At 39.6% G+C, this 15,000-nt stretch overlaps 1 protein-coding gene across 1 annotated transcript in view; it reads right to left on the reverse strand.

The window, feature by feature from the left end:
• The window catches only part of ece2a (endothelin converting enzyme 2a), a 167,820-nt gene that overhangs the window by 6,528 nt on the left and 146,292 nt on the right, over positions 1 to 15,000 (reverse strand). The gene's annotated exons all lie outside the window — the stretch shown is intronic.

The following is a 15,000-nucleotide window of genomic DNA, read 5'->3' on the forward strand; positions in this document are numbered from 1 at the left end:
GCTCTCATCACCTTAAACTGTAATGACCTGAGAGAGAGGGGTATGCTCTCATCACCTTAAACTGTAATGACCTGAGAGAGAGGGGTATGCTCTCATCACCTTAAACTGTAATGACCTGAGAGAGAGAGGGGGGTATACTCTCATCACCTTAAACTGTAATGACCTGAGAGAGAGAGGGGTATGCTCTCATCACCTTAAACTGTAATGACCTGAGAGAGAGAGGTACGCTCTCATCACCTTAAACTGTAATGACCTGAGAGAGAGAGGGGTATGCTCTCATCACCTTAAACTGTAATGACCTGAGAGAGAGGGGGTATGCTCTCATCACCTTAAACTGTAATGACCTGAGAGAGAGAGGGGTACGCTCTCATCACCTTAAACTGTAATGACCTGAGAGAGAGAGGGTATGCTCTCATCACCTTAAACTGTAATGACCTGAGAGAGAGGGAGTAATGACCTGAGAGAGAGGGGTATGCTCTCATCACCTTAAACTGTAATGACCTGAGAGAGAGAGGGGTATGCTCTCATCACCTTAAACTGTAATGACCTGAGAGAGAGAGGGTATGCTCTCATCACCTTAAACTGTAATGACCTGAGAGAGAGAGGGGTATGCTCTCATCACCTTAAACTGTAATGACCTGAGAGAGAGGGGACCTGAGAGAGAGGGGTATGCTCTCATCACCTTAAACTGTAATGACCTGAGAGAGAGAGGGGTATGCTCTCATCACCTTAAACTGTAATGACCTGAGAGAGAGAGGGTACGCTCTGTATCACCTTAAACTGTAATGACCTGAGAGAGAGGGGTATGCTCTCATCACCTTAAACTGTAATGACCTGAGAGAGAGAGGGGTATGCTCTCATCACCTTAAACTGTAATGACCTGAGAGAGAGAGGGGTATGCTCTCATCACCTTAAACTGTAATGACCTGAGAGAGAGAGGGGTACGCTCTCATCACCTTAAACTGTAATGACCTGAGAGAGAGAGGGGTATGCTCTCATCACCTTAAACTGTAATGACCTGAGAGAGAGAGGGGTATGCTCTCATCACCTTAAACTGTAATGACCTGAGAGAGAGGGGTACGCTCTCATCACCTTAAACTGTAATGACCTGAGAGAGAGGCTCTCATCACCTTAAACTGTAATGACCTGAGAGAGAGGGGTATGCTCTCATCACCTTAAACTGTAATGACCTGAGAGAGAGGGGGTATGCTCTCATCACCTTAAACTGTAATGACCTGAGAGAGAGGGGGTATGCTCTCATCACCTTAAACTGTAATGACCTGAGAGAGAGGGGTATGCTCTCATCACCTTAAACTGTAATGACCTGAGAGAGAGGGGGTCTCATCACCTTAAACTGTAATGACCTGAGAGAGAGGGGTATGCTCATCACCTTAAACTGTAATGACCTGAGAGAGAGAGGGGTATGCTCTCATCACCTTAAACTGTAATGACCTGAGAGAGAGAGGGGTACGCTCTCATCACCTTAAACTGTAATGACCTGAGAGAGAGGGGTATGCTCTCATCACCTTAAACTGTAATGACCTGAGAGAGAGGGGTATGCTCTCATCACCTTAAACTGTAATGACCTGAGAGAGAGGGGCTCTCATCACCTTAAACTGTATGCTCTCATCACCTTAAACTGTAATGACCTGAGAGAGAGAGGGTATGCTCTCATCACCTTAAACTGTAATGACCTGAGAGAGAGAGGGTATGCTCTCATCACCTTAAACTGTAATGACCTGAGAGAGAGAGGGGTATGCTCTCATCACCTTAAACTGTAATGACCTGAGAGAGAGAGAGGTACGCTCTCATCACCTTAAACTGTAATGACCTGAGAGAGAGAGAGGTACGCTCTCATCACCTTAAACTGTAATGACCTGAGAGAGAGAGGGGTATGCTCTCATCACCTTAAACTGTAATGACCTGAGAGAGAGGGGTACGCTCTCATCACCTTAAACTGTAATGACCTGAGAGAGAGAGGGGCGCTATGCTCTCATCACCTTAAACTGTAATGACCTGAGAGAGAGAGGGGTATGCTCTCATCACCTTAAACTGTAATGACCTGAGAGAGAGAGGGGTATGCTCTCATCACCTTAAACTGTAATGACCTGAGAGAGAGAGGGTACGCTCTCATCACCTTAAACTGTAATGACCTGAGAGAGAGAGGGGTATGCTCTCATCACCTTAAACTGTAATGACCTGAGAGAGAGGGGTATGCTCTCATCACCTTAAACTGTAATGACCTGAGAGAGAGAGGGGTATGCTCTCATCACCTTAAACTGTAATGACCTGAGAGAGAGGGGGTATGCTCTCATCACCTTAAACTGTAATGACCTGAGAGAGAGAGGGGTATGCTCTCATCACCTTAAACTGTAATGACCTGAGAGAGAGAGGGTACGCTCTCATCACCTTAAACTGTAATGACCTGAGAGAGAGAGGGGTGCTCTCATCACTGTAATGACCTGAGAGAGAGAGGGGTATGCTATCACCTTAAACTGTAATGACCTGAGAGAGAGAGGGTACTCATCACCTTAAACTGTAATGACCTGAGAGAGAGAGGGTAATGACCTGATGCTCTCATCACCTTAAACTGTAATGACCTGAGAGAGAGAGGGTACGCTCTCATCACCTTAAACTGTAATGACCTGAGAGAGAGAGGTATGCTCTCATCACCTTAAACTGTAATGACCTGAGAGAGAGAGGGGTATGCTCTCATCACCTTAAACTGTAATGACCTGAGAGAGAGAGGGGTATGCTCTCATCACCTTAAACTGTAATGACCTGAGAGAGAGAGGGGTATGCTCTCATCACCTTAAACTGTAATGACCTGAGAGAGAGGGGTATGCTCTCATCACCTTAAACTGTAATGACCTGAGAGAGAGGGGTATGCTCTCATCACCTTAAACTGTAATGACCTGAGAGAGAGGGGGGTATGCTCTCATCACCTTAAACTGTAATGACCTGAGAGAGAGAGGGGTATGCTCTCATCACCTTAAACTGTAATGACCTGAGAGAGAGAGGGGGTATGCTCTCATCACCTTAAACTGTAATGACCTACGCTCTCATCACCTTAAACTGTAATGACCTGAGAGAGAGAGGGTATGCTCTCATCACCTTAAACTGTAATGACCTGAGAGAGAGGGGTATGCTCTCATCACCTTAAACTGTAATGACCTGAGAGAGAGAGGGGGTATGCTCTCATCACCTTAAACTGTAATGACCTGAGAGAGAGGGGGTATGCTCTCATCACCTTAAACTGTAATGACCTGAGAGAGAGGGGTACGCTCTCATCACCTTAAACTGTAATGACCTGAGAGAGAGAGGGGTATGCTCTCATCACCTTAAACTGTAATGACCTGAGAGAGAGAGGGGTATGCTCTCATCACCTTAAACTGTAATGACCTGAGAGAGAGAGGGGGTATGCTCTCATCACCTTAAACTGTAATGACCTGAGAGAGAGAGGGGTATGCTCTCATCACCTTAAACTGTAATGACCTGAGAGAGAGGGGTATGCTCTCATCACCTTAAACTGTAATGACCTGAGAGAGAGAGGGGTATGCTCTCATCACCTTAAACTGTAATGACCTGAGAGAGAGAGGGGTATGCTCTCATCACCTTAAACTGTAATGACCTGAGAGAGAGGGGTATGCTCTCATCACCTTAAACTGTAATGACCTGAGAGAGAGGGGGTATGCTCTCATCACCTTAAACTGTAATGACCTGAGAGAGAGGGGTATGCTCTCATCACCTTAAACTGTAATGACCTGGAGGAGAGAGAGGTACGCTCTCATCACCTTAAACTGTAATGACCTGAGAGAGAGAGGGGTACGCTCTCATCACCTTAAACTGTAATGACCTGAGAGAGAGAGGTACGCTCTCATCACCTTAAACTGTAATGACCTGAGAGAGAGAGGGGTATGCTCTCATCACCTTAAACTGTAATGACCTGAGAGAGAGAGGGGTATGCTCTCATCACCTTAAACTGTAATGACCTGAGAGAGAGAGGGGTATGCTCTCATCACCTTAAACTGTAATGACCTGAGAGAGAGAGGGGTATGCTCTCATCACCTTAAACTGTAATGACCTGAGAGAGAGGGGTATGCTCTCATCACCTTAAACTGTAATGACCTGAGAGAGAGAGGGGTATGCTCTCATCACCTTAAACTGTAATGACCTGAGAGAGAGAGGGGTATGCTCTCATCACCTTAAACTGTAATGACCTGAGAGAGAGGGACCTATGCTCTCATCACCTTAAACTGTAATGACCTGAGAGAGAGGGGGTATGCTCTCATCACCTTAAACTGTAATGACCTGAGAGAGAGAGGTATGCTCTCATCACCTTAAACTGTAATGACCTGAGAGAGAGAGGGTACGCTCTCATCACCTTAAACTGTAATGACCTGAGAGAGAGGGGTATGCTCTCATCACCTTAAACTGTAATGACCTGAGAGAGAGAGGGGTATGCTCTCATCACCTTAAACTGTAATGACCTGAGAGAGAGAGGGGTATGCTCTCATCACCTTAAACTGTAATGACCTGAGAGAGAGAGGTATGCTCTCATCACCTTAAACTGTAATGACCTGAGAGAGAGAGGGTATGCTCTCATCACCTTAAACTGTAATGACCTGTAATGACCTGAGAGAGAGAGGTATGCTCTCATCACCTTAAACTGTAATGACCTGAGAGAGAGAGGGGTATGCTCTCATCACCTTAAACTGTAATGACCTGAGAGAGAGGGGTATGCTCTCATCACCTTAAACTGTAATGACCTGAGAGAGAGAGGTACGCTCTCATCACCTTAAACTGTAATGACCTGAGAGAGAGGGTATGCTCTCATCACCTTAAACTCATCACCTTAAACTGTAATGACCTGAGAGAGAGGGGGTATGCTCTCATCACCTTAAACTGTAATGACCTGAGAGAGAGAGGGGTATGCTCTCATCACCTTAAACTGTAATGACCTGAGAGAGAGAGGGGTATGCTCTCATCACCTTAAACTGTAATGACCTGAGAGAGAGAGGGCTCTCATCACCTTAAACTGTAATGACCTGAGAGAGAGGGGGGTATGCTCTCATCACCTTAAACTGTAATGACCTGAGAGAGAGAGGGGTATGCTCTCATCACCTTAAACTGTAATGACCTGAGAGAGAGAGGGGTATGCTCTCATCACCTTAAACTGTAATGACCTGAGAGAGAGAGGGGTATGCTCTCATCACCTTAAACTGTAATGACCTGAGAGAGAGAGGTATGCTCTCATCACCTTAAACTGTAATGACCTGAGAGAGAGGGGGTATGCTCTCATCACCTTAAACTGTAATGACCTGAGAGAGAGGGGTATGCTCTCATCACTTAAACTGTAATGACCTGAGAGAGAGGAGGTACGCTCTCATCACCTTAAACTGTAATGACCTGAGAGAGAGAGAGGTATGCTCTCATCACCTTAAACTGTAATGACCTGAGAGAGAGAGGGGTATGCTCTCATCACCTTAAACTGTAATGACCTGAGAGAGAGAGGGGTATGCTCTCATCACCTTAAACTGTAATGACCTGAGAGAGAGATCACCTTAAACTGTAATGACCTGACGCTCTCATCACCTTAAACTGTAATGACCTGAGAGAGAGAGAGGTACGCTCTCATCACCTTAAACTGTAATGACCTGAGAGAGAGAGGGGTATGCTCTCATCACCTTAAACTGTAATGACCTGAGAGAGAGGGGTACGCTCTCATCACCTTAAACTGTAATGACCTGAGAGAGAGGGGTACTCATCACCTTAAACTGTAATGACCTGAGAGAGAGGGGTATGCTCTCATCACCTTAAACTGTAATGACCTGAGAGAGAGGGGTATGCTCTCATCACCTTAAACTGTAATGACCTGAGAGAGAGAGAGGTAATGACCTGGAGCTCTCATCACCTTAAACTGTAATGACCTGAGAGAGAGAGGGGAGAGAGAGAGGGGTACGCTCTCATCACCTTAAACTGTAATGACCTGAGAGAGAGAGGGGTACGCTCTCATCACCTTAAACTGTAATGACCTGAGAGAGAGGGGTATGCTCTCATCACCTTAAACTGTAATGACCTGAGAGAGAGAGGGGTATGCTCTCATCACCTTAAACTGTAATGACCTGAGAGAGAGGGGGTATGCTCTCATCACCTTAAACTGTAATGACCTGAGAGAGAGGGGTATGCTCTCATCACCTTAAACTGTAATGACCTGAGAGAGAGAGGAGTATGCTCTCATCACCTTAAACTGTAATGACCTGAGAGAGAGAGGGGTATGCTCTCATCACCTTAAACTGTAATGACCTGAGAGAGAGGGGGTATGCTCTCATCACCTTAAACTGTAATGACCTGAGAGAGAGAGGGGTATGCTCTCATCACCTTAAACTGTAATGACCTGAGAGAGAGAGGGGTACGCTCTCATCACCTTAAACTGTAATGACCTGAGAGAGAGAGAGGTACGCTCTCATTACCTTAAACTGTAATGACCTGAGAGAGAGGGGTATGCTCTCATCACCTTAAACTGTAATGACCTGAGAGAGAGAGGGGTATGCTCTCATCACCTTAAACTGTAATGACCTGAGAGAGAGAGGGGTATGCTCTCATCACCTTAAACTGTAATGACCTGAGAGAGAGAGGTATGCTCTCATCACCTTAAACTGTAATGACCTGAGAGAGAGAGGTATGCTCTCATCACCTTAAACTGTAATGACCTGAGAGAGAGAGGTATGCTCTCATCACCTTAAACTGTAATGACCTGAGAGAGAGAGAGGGTACGCTCTCATCACCTTAAACTGTAATGACCTGAGAGAGAGAGGGGTATGCTCTCATCACCTTAAACTGTAATGACCTGAGAGAGAGAGGTACGCTCTCATCACCTTAAACTGTAATGACCTGAGAGAGAGGGGTATGCTCTCATCACCTTAAACTTAAACTGTAATGACCTGAGAGAGAGGGGTATGCTCTCATCACCTTAAACTGTAATGACCTGAGAGAGAGAGGGGTATGCTCTCATCACCTTAAACTGTAATGACCTGAGAGAGAGAGGGGTATGCTCTCATCACCTTAAACTGTAATGACCTGAGAGAGAGAGGGGTATGCTCTCATCACCTTAAACTGTAATGACCTGAGAGAGAGAGGGGTATGCTCTCATCACCTTAAACTGTAATGACCTGAGAGAGAGAGAGGTACGCTCTCATCACCTTAAACTGTAATGACCTGAGAGAGAGAGGGGTATGCTCTCATCACCTTAAACTGTAATGACCTGAGAGAGAGAGAGGTACGCTCTCATCACCTTAAACTGTAATGACCTGAGAGAGAGGGGTATGCTCTCATCACCTTAAACTGTAATGACCTGAGAGAGAGAGGGGTATGCTCTCATTCACAGTGCAGGGTTTCCCACATACTTTTCCCACCCTACACTGTTAAATGTTTACACGGTGTGTTCAATAAAGACATGATAACATATAGTTGTGTTTTAAGCAGACTGTGTTTGTGTGTTATTACTTTAAGCAGACTGTGTTTGTGTGTTATTACTTTAAGCAGACTGTGTTTGTGTGTTATTACTTTAAGCAGACTGTGTTTGTGTGTTATTACTTTAAGCAGACTGTGTTTGTGTGTTAGACTGTGTTTGTGTGTTATTACTTTAAGCAGACTGTGTTTGTGTGTTATTACTTTAAGCAGACTGTGTTTGTGTGTTATTACTTTAAGCAGACTGTGTTTGTGTGTTTTTAAGCAGACTGTGTTTGTGTGTTATTACTTTAAGCAGACTGTGTTTGTGTGTTATTACTTTAAGCAGACTGTGTTTGTGTGTTATTACTTTAAGCAGACTGTGTTTGTGTGTTTTAAAGCAGACTGTGTTTGTGTGTTATTACTTTAAGCAGACTGTGTTTGTGTGTTATTACTTTAAGCAGACTGTGTTTGTGTGTTTTAAGCAGACTGTGTTTGTGTTATTACTTTAAGCAGACTGTGTTTGTGTGTTATTACTTTAAGCAGACTGTGTTTGTGTGTTATTACTTTAAGCAGACTGTGTTTGTGTGTTATTACTTTAAGCAGACTGTGTTTGTGTGTTATTACTTTAAGCAGACTGTGTTTGTGTGTTTTAAGCAGACTGTGTTTGTGTGTTATTACTTTAAGCAGACTGTGTTTGTGTGTTATTACTTTAAGCAGACTGTGTTTGTGTGTTATTACTTTAAGCAGACTGTGTTTGTGTGTTATTACTTTAAGCAGACTGTGTTTGTGTGTTATTACTTTAAGCAGACTGTGTTTGTGTGTTATTACTTTAAGCAGACTGTGTTTGTGTGTTTTAAGCAGACTGTGTTTGTGTGTTATTACTTTAAGCAGACTGTGTTTGTGTGTTATTACTTTAAGCAGACTGTGTTTGTGTGTTATTACTTTAAGCAGACTGTGTTTGTGTGTTATTACTTTAAGCAGACTGTGTTTGTGTGTTATTACTTTTTAAGCAGACTGTGTTTGTGTGTTATTACTTTAAGCAGACTGTGTTTGTGTGTTTTAAAGCAGACTGTGTTTGTGTGTTATTACTTTAAGCAGACTGTGTTTGTGTGTTATTACTTTAAGCAGACTGTGTTTGTGTGTTATTACTTTAAGCAGACTGTGTTTGTGTGTTATTACTTTAAGCAGACTGTGTTTGTGTGTTATTACTTTAAGCAGACTGTGTTTGTGTGTTATTACTTTAAGCAGACTGTGTTTGTGTGTTATTACTTTAAGCAGACTGTGTTTGTGTGTTTTAAGCAGACTGTGTTTGTGTGTTTTAAGCAGACTGTGTTTGTGTGTTATTACTTTAAGCAGACTGTGTTTGTGTGTTATTACTTTAAGCAGACTGTGTTTGTGTGTTTTAAGCAGACTGTGTTTGTGTGTTATTACTTTAAGCAGACTGTGTTTGTGTGTTATTACTTTAAGCAGACTGTGTTTGTGTGTTTTAAGCAGACTGTGTTTGTGTGTTATTACTTTAAGCAGACTGTGTTTGTGTGTTATTACTTTAAGCAGACTGTGTTTGTGTGTTATTACTTTAAGCAGACTGTGTTTGTGTGTTATTACTTTAAGCAGACTGTGTTTGTGTGTTATTACTTTAAGCAGACTGTGTTTGTGTGTTTTAAGCAGACTGTGTTTGTGTGTTATTACTTTAAGCAGACTGTGTTTGTGTGTTATTACTTTAAGCAGACTGTGTTTGTGTGTTATTACTTTAAGCAGACTGTGTTTGTGTGTTATTACTTTAAGCAGACTGTGTTTGTGTGTTATTACTTTAAGCAGACTGTGTTTGTGTGTTATTACTTTAAGCAGACTGTGTTTGTGTGTTATTACTTTAAGCAGACTGTGTTTGTGTGTTATTACTTTAAGCAGACTGTGTTTGTGTGTTATTACTTTAAGCAGACTGTGTTTGTGTGTTATTACTTTAAGCAGACTGTGTTTGTGTGTTTACTTTAAGCAGACTGTGTTTGACTGTGTTTGTTGTTTTAAGCAGACTGTGTTTGTGTTATTTAAGCAGACTGTGTTTGTGTGTTATTACTTTAAGCAGACTGTGTTTGTGTGTTTTAAGCAGACTGTGTTTGTGTGTTATTACTTTAAGCAGACTGTGTTTGTGTGTTATTACTTTAAGCAGACTGTGTTTGTGTGTTATTACTTTAAGCAGACTGTGTTTGTGTGTTTTTTAAGCAGACTGTGTTTGTGTGTTATTACTTTAAGCAGACTGTGTTTGTGTGTTATTACTTTAAGCAGACTGTGTTTGTGTGTTTTAAAGCAGACTGTGTTTGTGTGTTATTACTTTAAGCAGACTGTGTTTGTGTGTTTTACTTTAAGCAGACTGTGTTTGTGTGTTATTACTTTAAGCAGACTGTGTTTGTGTGTTTGTGTGTTATTACTTTAAGCAGACTGTGTTTGTGTGTTATTACTTTAAGCAGACTGTGTTTGTGTGTTATTACTTTAAGCAGACTGTGTTTGTGTGTTTTAAGCAGACTGTGTTTGTGTGTTTTACTTTAAGCAGACTGTGTTTGTTTAAGCAGACTGTGTTTGTTGTTTTACTTTAAGCAGACTGTGTTTGTGTGTTTTAAGCAGACTGTGTTTGTGTGTTATTACTTTAAGCAGACTGTGTTTGTGTGTTATTACTTTAAGCAGACTGTGTTTGTGTGTTATTACTTTAAGCAGACTGTGTTTGTGTGTTATTACTTTAAGCAGACTGTGTTTGTGTGTTATTACTTTAAGCAGACTGTGTTTGTGTGTTATTACTTTAAGCAGACTGTGTTTGTGTGTTATTACTTTAAGCAGACTGTGTTTGTGTGTTATTACTTTAAGCAGACTGTGTTTGTGTGTTTTAAGCAGACTGTGTTTGTGTGTTTTACTTTAAGCAGACTGTGTTTGTGTGTTATTACTTTAAGCAGACTGTGTTTGTGTGTTATTACTTTAAGCAGACTGTGTTTGTGTGTTATTACTTTAAGCAGACTGTGTTTGTGTGTTATTACTTTAAGCAGACTGTGTTTGTGTGTTTAAGCAGACTGTGTTTGTGTGTTATTACTTTAAGCAGACTGTGTTTGTGTGTTATTACTTTAAGCAGACTGTGTTTGTGTGTTTTAAGCAGACTGTGTTTGTGTGTGTGTTTGTGTGTTATTACTTTAAGCAGACTGTGTTTGTGTGTTATTACTTTAAGCAGACTGTGTTTGTGTGTTATTACTTTAAGCAGACTGTGTTTGTGTGTTATTACTTTAAGCAGACTGTGTTTGTGTGTTATTACTTTAAGCAGACTGTGTTTGTGTGTTATTACTTTTTGTGTGTTTTAAGCAGACTGTGTTTGTGTGTTTTACTTTAAGCAGACTGTGTTTGTGTGTTTTAAGCAGACTGTGTTTGTGTGTTATTACTTTAAGCAGACTGTGTTTGTGTGTTATTACTTTAAGCAGACTGTGTTTGTGTGTTATTACTTTAAGCAGACTGTGTTTGTGTGTTATTACTTTAAGCAGACTGTGTTTGTGTGTTATTACTTTAAGCAGACTGTGTTTGTGTGTTATTACTTTAAGCAGACTGTGTTTGTGTGTTATTACTTTAAGCAGACTGTGTTTGTGTGTTATTACTTTAAGCAGACTGTGTTTGTGTGTTATTACTTTAAGCAGACTGTGTTTGTGTGTTATTACTTTAAGCAGACTGTGTTTGTGTGTTATTACTTTAAGCAGACTGTGTTTGTGTGTTATTACTTTAAGCAGACTGTGTTTGTGTTTTTAACTTTAAGCAGACTGTGTTTGTGTGTTATTACTTTAAGCAGACTGTGTTTGTGTGTTATTACTTTAAGCAGACTGTGTTTGTGTGTTATTACTTTAAGCAGACTGTGTTTGTGTGTTATTACTTTAAGCAGACTGTGTTTGTGTGTTATTACTTTAAGCAGACTGTGTTTGTGTGTTATTACTTTAAGCAGACTGTGTTTGTGTGTTATTACTTTAAGCAGACTGTGTTTGTGTGTTATTACTTTAAGCAGACTGTGTTTGTGTGTTTTACTTTAAGCAGACTGTGTTTGTGTGTTATTACTTTAAGCAGACTGTGTTTGTGTGTTATTACTTTAAGCAGACTGTGTTTGTGTGTTATTACTTTAAGCAGACTGTGTTTGTGTGTTACTTACTTTTTGTGTGTTATTAAGCAGACTGTGTTTGTGTGTTATTACTTTAACTTTAAGCAGACTGTGTTTGTGTGTTATTACTTTAAGCAGACTGTGTTTGTGTGTTATTACTTTAAGCAGACTGTGTTTGTGTGTTATGTGTTTGTGTGTTATTACTTTAAGCAGACTGTGTTTGTGTGTTATTACTTTAAGCAGACTGTGTTTGTGTGTTATTACTTTAAGCAGACTGTGTTTGTGTGTTATTACTTTAAGCAGACTGTGTTTGTGTGTTATTACTTTAAGCAGACTGTGTTTGTGTGTTATTACTTTAAGCAGACTGTGTTTGTGTGTTATTACTTTTTGTGTGTTAAGCAGACTGTGTTTGTGTGTTTTAAGCAGACTGTGTTTGTGTGTTATTACTTTAAGCAGACTGTGTTTGTGTGTTATTACTTTAAGCAGACTGTGTTTGTGTGTTATTACTTTAAGAGACTGTGTTTGTGTGTTATTACTTTAAGCAGACTGTGTTTGTGTGTTATTACTTTAAGCAGACTGTGTTTGTGTGTTTTTAAGCAGACTGTGTTTGTGTGTTATTACTTTAAGCAGACTGTGTTTGTGTGTTATTACTTTAAGCAGACTGTGTTTGTGTGTTATTACTTTAAGCAGACTGTGTTTGTGTGTTATTACTTTAAGCAGACTGTGTTTGTGTGTTATTACTTTAAGCAGACTGTGTTTGTGTGTTATTACTTTAAGCAGACTGTGTTTGTTTGTTATTACTTTAAGCAGACTGTGTTTGTGTGTTATTACTTTAAGCAGACTGTGTTTGTGTGTTTTAAGCAGACTGTGTTTGTGTGTTATTACTTTAAGCAGACTGTGTTTGTGTGTTATTACTTTAAGCAGACTGTGTTTGTGTGTTATTACTTTAAGCAGACTGTGTTTGTGTGTTTTAAGCAGACTGTGTTTGTGTGTTATTACTTTAAGCAGACTGTGTTTGTGTGTTATTACTTTAAGCAGACTGTGTTTGTGTGTTTTAAGCAGACTGTGTTTGTGTGTTATTACTTTAAGCAGACTGTGTTTGTGTGTTATTACTTTAAGCAGACTGTGTTTGTGTGTTATTACTTTAAGCAGACTGTGTTTGTGTGTTATTACTTTAAGCAGACTGTGTTTGTGTGTTATTACTTTAAGCAGACTGTGTTTGTGTGTTATTACTTTAAGCAGACTGTGTTTGTGTGTTTTAAGCAGACTGTGTTTGTGTGTTATTACTTTAAGCAGACTGTGTTTGTGTGTTATTACTTTAAGCAGACTGTGTTTGTGTGTTATTACTTTAAGCAGACTGTGTTTGTGTGTTATTACTTTAAGCAGACTGTGTTTGTGTGTTATTACTTTAAGCAGACTGTGTTTGTGTGTTATTACTTTAAGCAGACTGTGTTTGTGTGTTATTACTTTAAGCAGACTGTGTTTGTGTGTTATTACTTTAAGCAGACTGTGTTTGTGTGTTATTACTTTAAGCTGTGTTTGTGTGACTGTGTTTTGTGTGTTATTACTTTAAGCAGACTGTGTTTGTGTGTTATTACTTTAAGCAGACTGTGTTTGTGTGTTATTACTTTAAGCAGACTGTGTTTGTGTGTTTTACTTTAAGCAGACTGTGTTTGTGTGTTATTACTTTAAGCAGACTGTGTTTGTGTGTTATTACTTTAAGCAGACTGTGTTTGTGTGTTATTACTTTAAGCAGACTGTGTTTGTGTGTTTTACTTTAAGCAGACTGTGTTTGTGTGTTATTACTTTAAGCAGACTGTGTTTGTGTGTTATTACTTTAAGCAGACTGTGTTTGTGTGTTATTACTTTAAGCAGACTGTGTTTGTGTGTTATTACTTTAAGCAGACTGTGTTTGTGTGTTATTACTTTAAGCAGACTGTGTTTGTGTGTTTTAAGCAGACTGTGTTTGTGTGTTATTACTTTAAGCAGACTGTGTTTGTGTGTTATTACTTTAAGCAGACTGTGTTTGTGTGTTATTACTTTAAGCAGACTGTGTTTGTGTGTTATTACTTTGTGTTTGTGTGTTAACTTTAAGCAGACTGTGTTTGTGTGTTATTACTTTAAGCAGACTGTGTTTGTGTGTTATTACTTTAAGCAGACTGTGTTTGTGTGTTTTAAAGCAGACTGTGTTTGTGTGTTTTAAGCAGACTGTGTTTGTGTGTTATTACTTTAAGCAGACTGTGTTTGTGTGTTATTACTTTAAGCAGACTGTGTTTGTGTGTTATTACTTTAAGCAGACTGTGTTTGTGTGTTTTAAAGCAGACTGTGTTTGTGTGTTATTACTTTAAGCAGACTGTGTTTGTGTGTTATTACTTTAAGCAGACTGTGTTTGTGTGTTATTACTTTAAGCAGACTGTGTTTGTGTGTTATTACTTTAAGCAGACTGTGTTTGTGTGTTATTACTTTAAGCAGACTGTGTTTGTGTGTTATTACTTTAAGCAGACTGTGTTTGTGTGTTATTACTTTAAGCAGACTGTGTTTGTGTGTTATTACTTTAAGCAGACTGTGTTTGTGTGTTATTACTTTAAGCAGACTGTGTTTGTGTGTTATTACTTTAAGCAGACTGTGTTTGTGTGTTTTAAGCAGACTGTGTTTGTGTGTTATTACTTTAAGCAGACTGTGTTTGTGTGTTATTACTTTAAGCAGACTGTGTTTGTGTGTTATTACTTTAAGCAGACTGTGTTTGTGTGTTATTACTTTAAGCAGACTGTGTTTGTGTTATTACTTTAAGTTATTACTTTAAGCAGACTGTGTTTGTGTGTTATTACTTTAAGCAGACTGTGTTTGTGTGTTATTACTTTAAGCAGACTGTGTTTGTGTGTTATTACTTTAAGCAGACTGTGTTTGTGTGTTATTACTTTAAGCAGACTGTGTTTGTGTGTTATTACTTTAAGCAGACTGTGTTTGTGTGTTATTACTTTAAGCAGACTGTGTTTGTGTGTTATTACTTTAAGCAGACTGTGTTTGTGTGTTATTACTTTAAGCAGACTGTGTTTGTGTGTTATTACTTTAAGCAGACTGTGTTTGTGTGTTTTAAGCAGACTGTGTTTGTGTGTTATTACTTTAAGCAGACTGTGTTTGTGTGTTATTACTTTAAGCAGACTGTGTTTGTGTGTTATTACTTTAAGCAGACTGTGTTTGTGTGTTATTACTTTAAGCAGACTGTGTTTGTGTGTTATTACTTTAAGCAGACTGTGTTTGTGTGTTATTACTTTAAGCAGACTGTGTTTGTGTGTTATTACTTTAAGCAGACTGTGTTTGTGTGTTATTACTTTAAGCAGACTGTGTTTGTGTGTTATTACTTTAAGCAGACTGTGTTTGTGTGTTATTACTTTAAGCAGACTGTGTTTGTGTGTTATTACTTTAAGCAGACT

This window comes from Oncorhynchus tshawytscha, linkage group LG10, assembly GCF_018296145.1.
Source record: "Oncorhynchus tshawytscha isolate Ot180627B linkage group LG10, Otsh_v2.0, whole genome shotgun sequence".
NCBI lineage: Eukaryota > Metazoa > Chordata > Actinopteri > Salmoniformes > Salmonidae > Oncorhynchus > Oncorhynchus tshawytscha.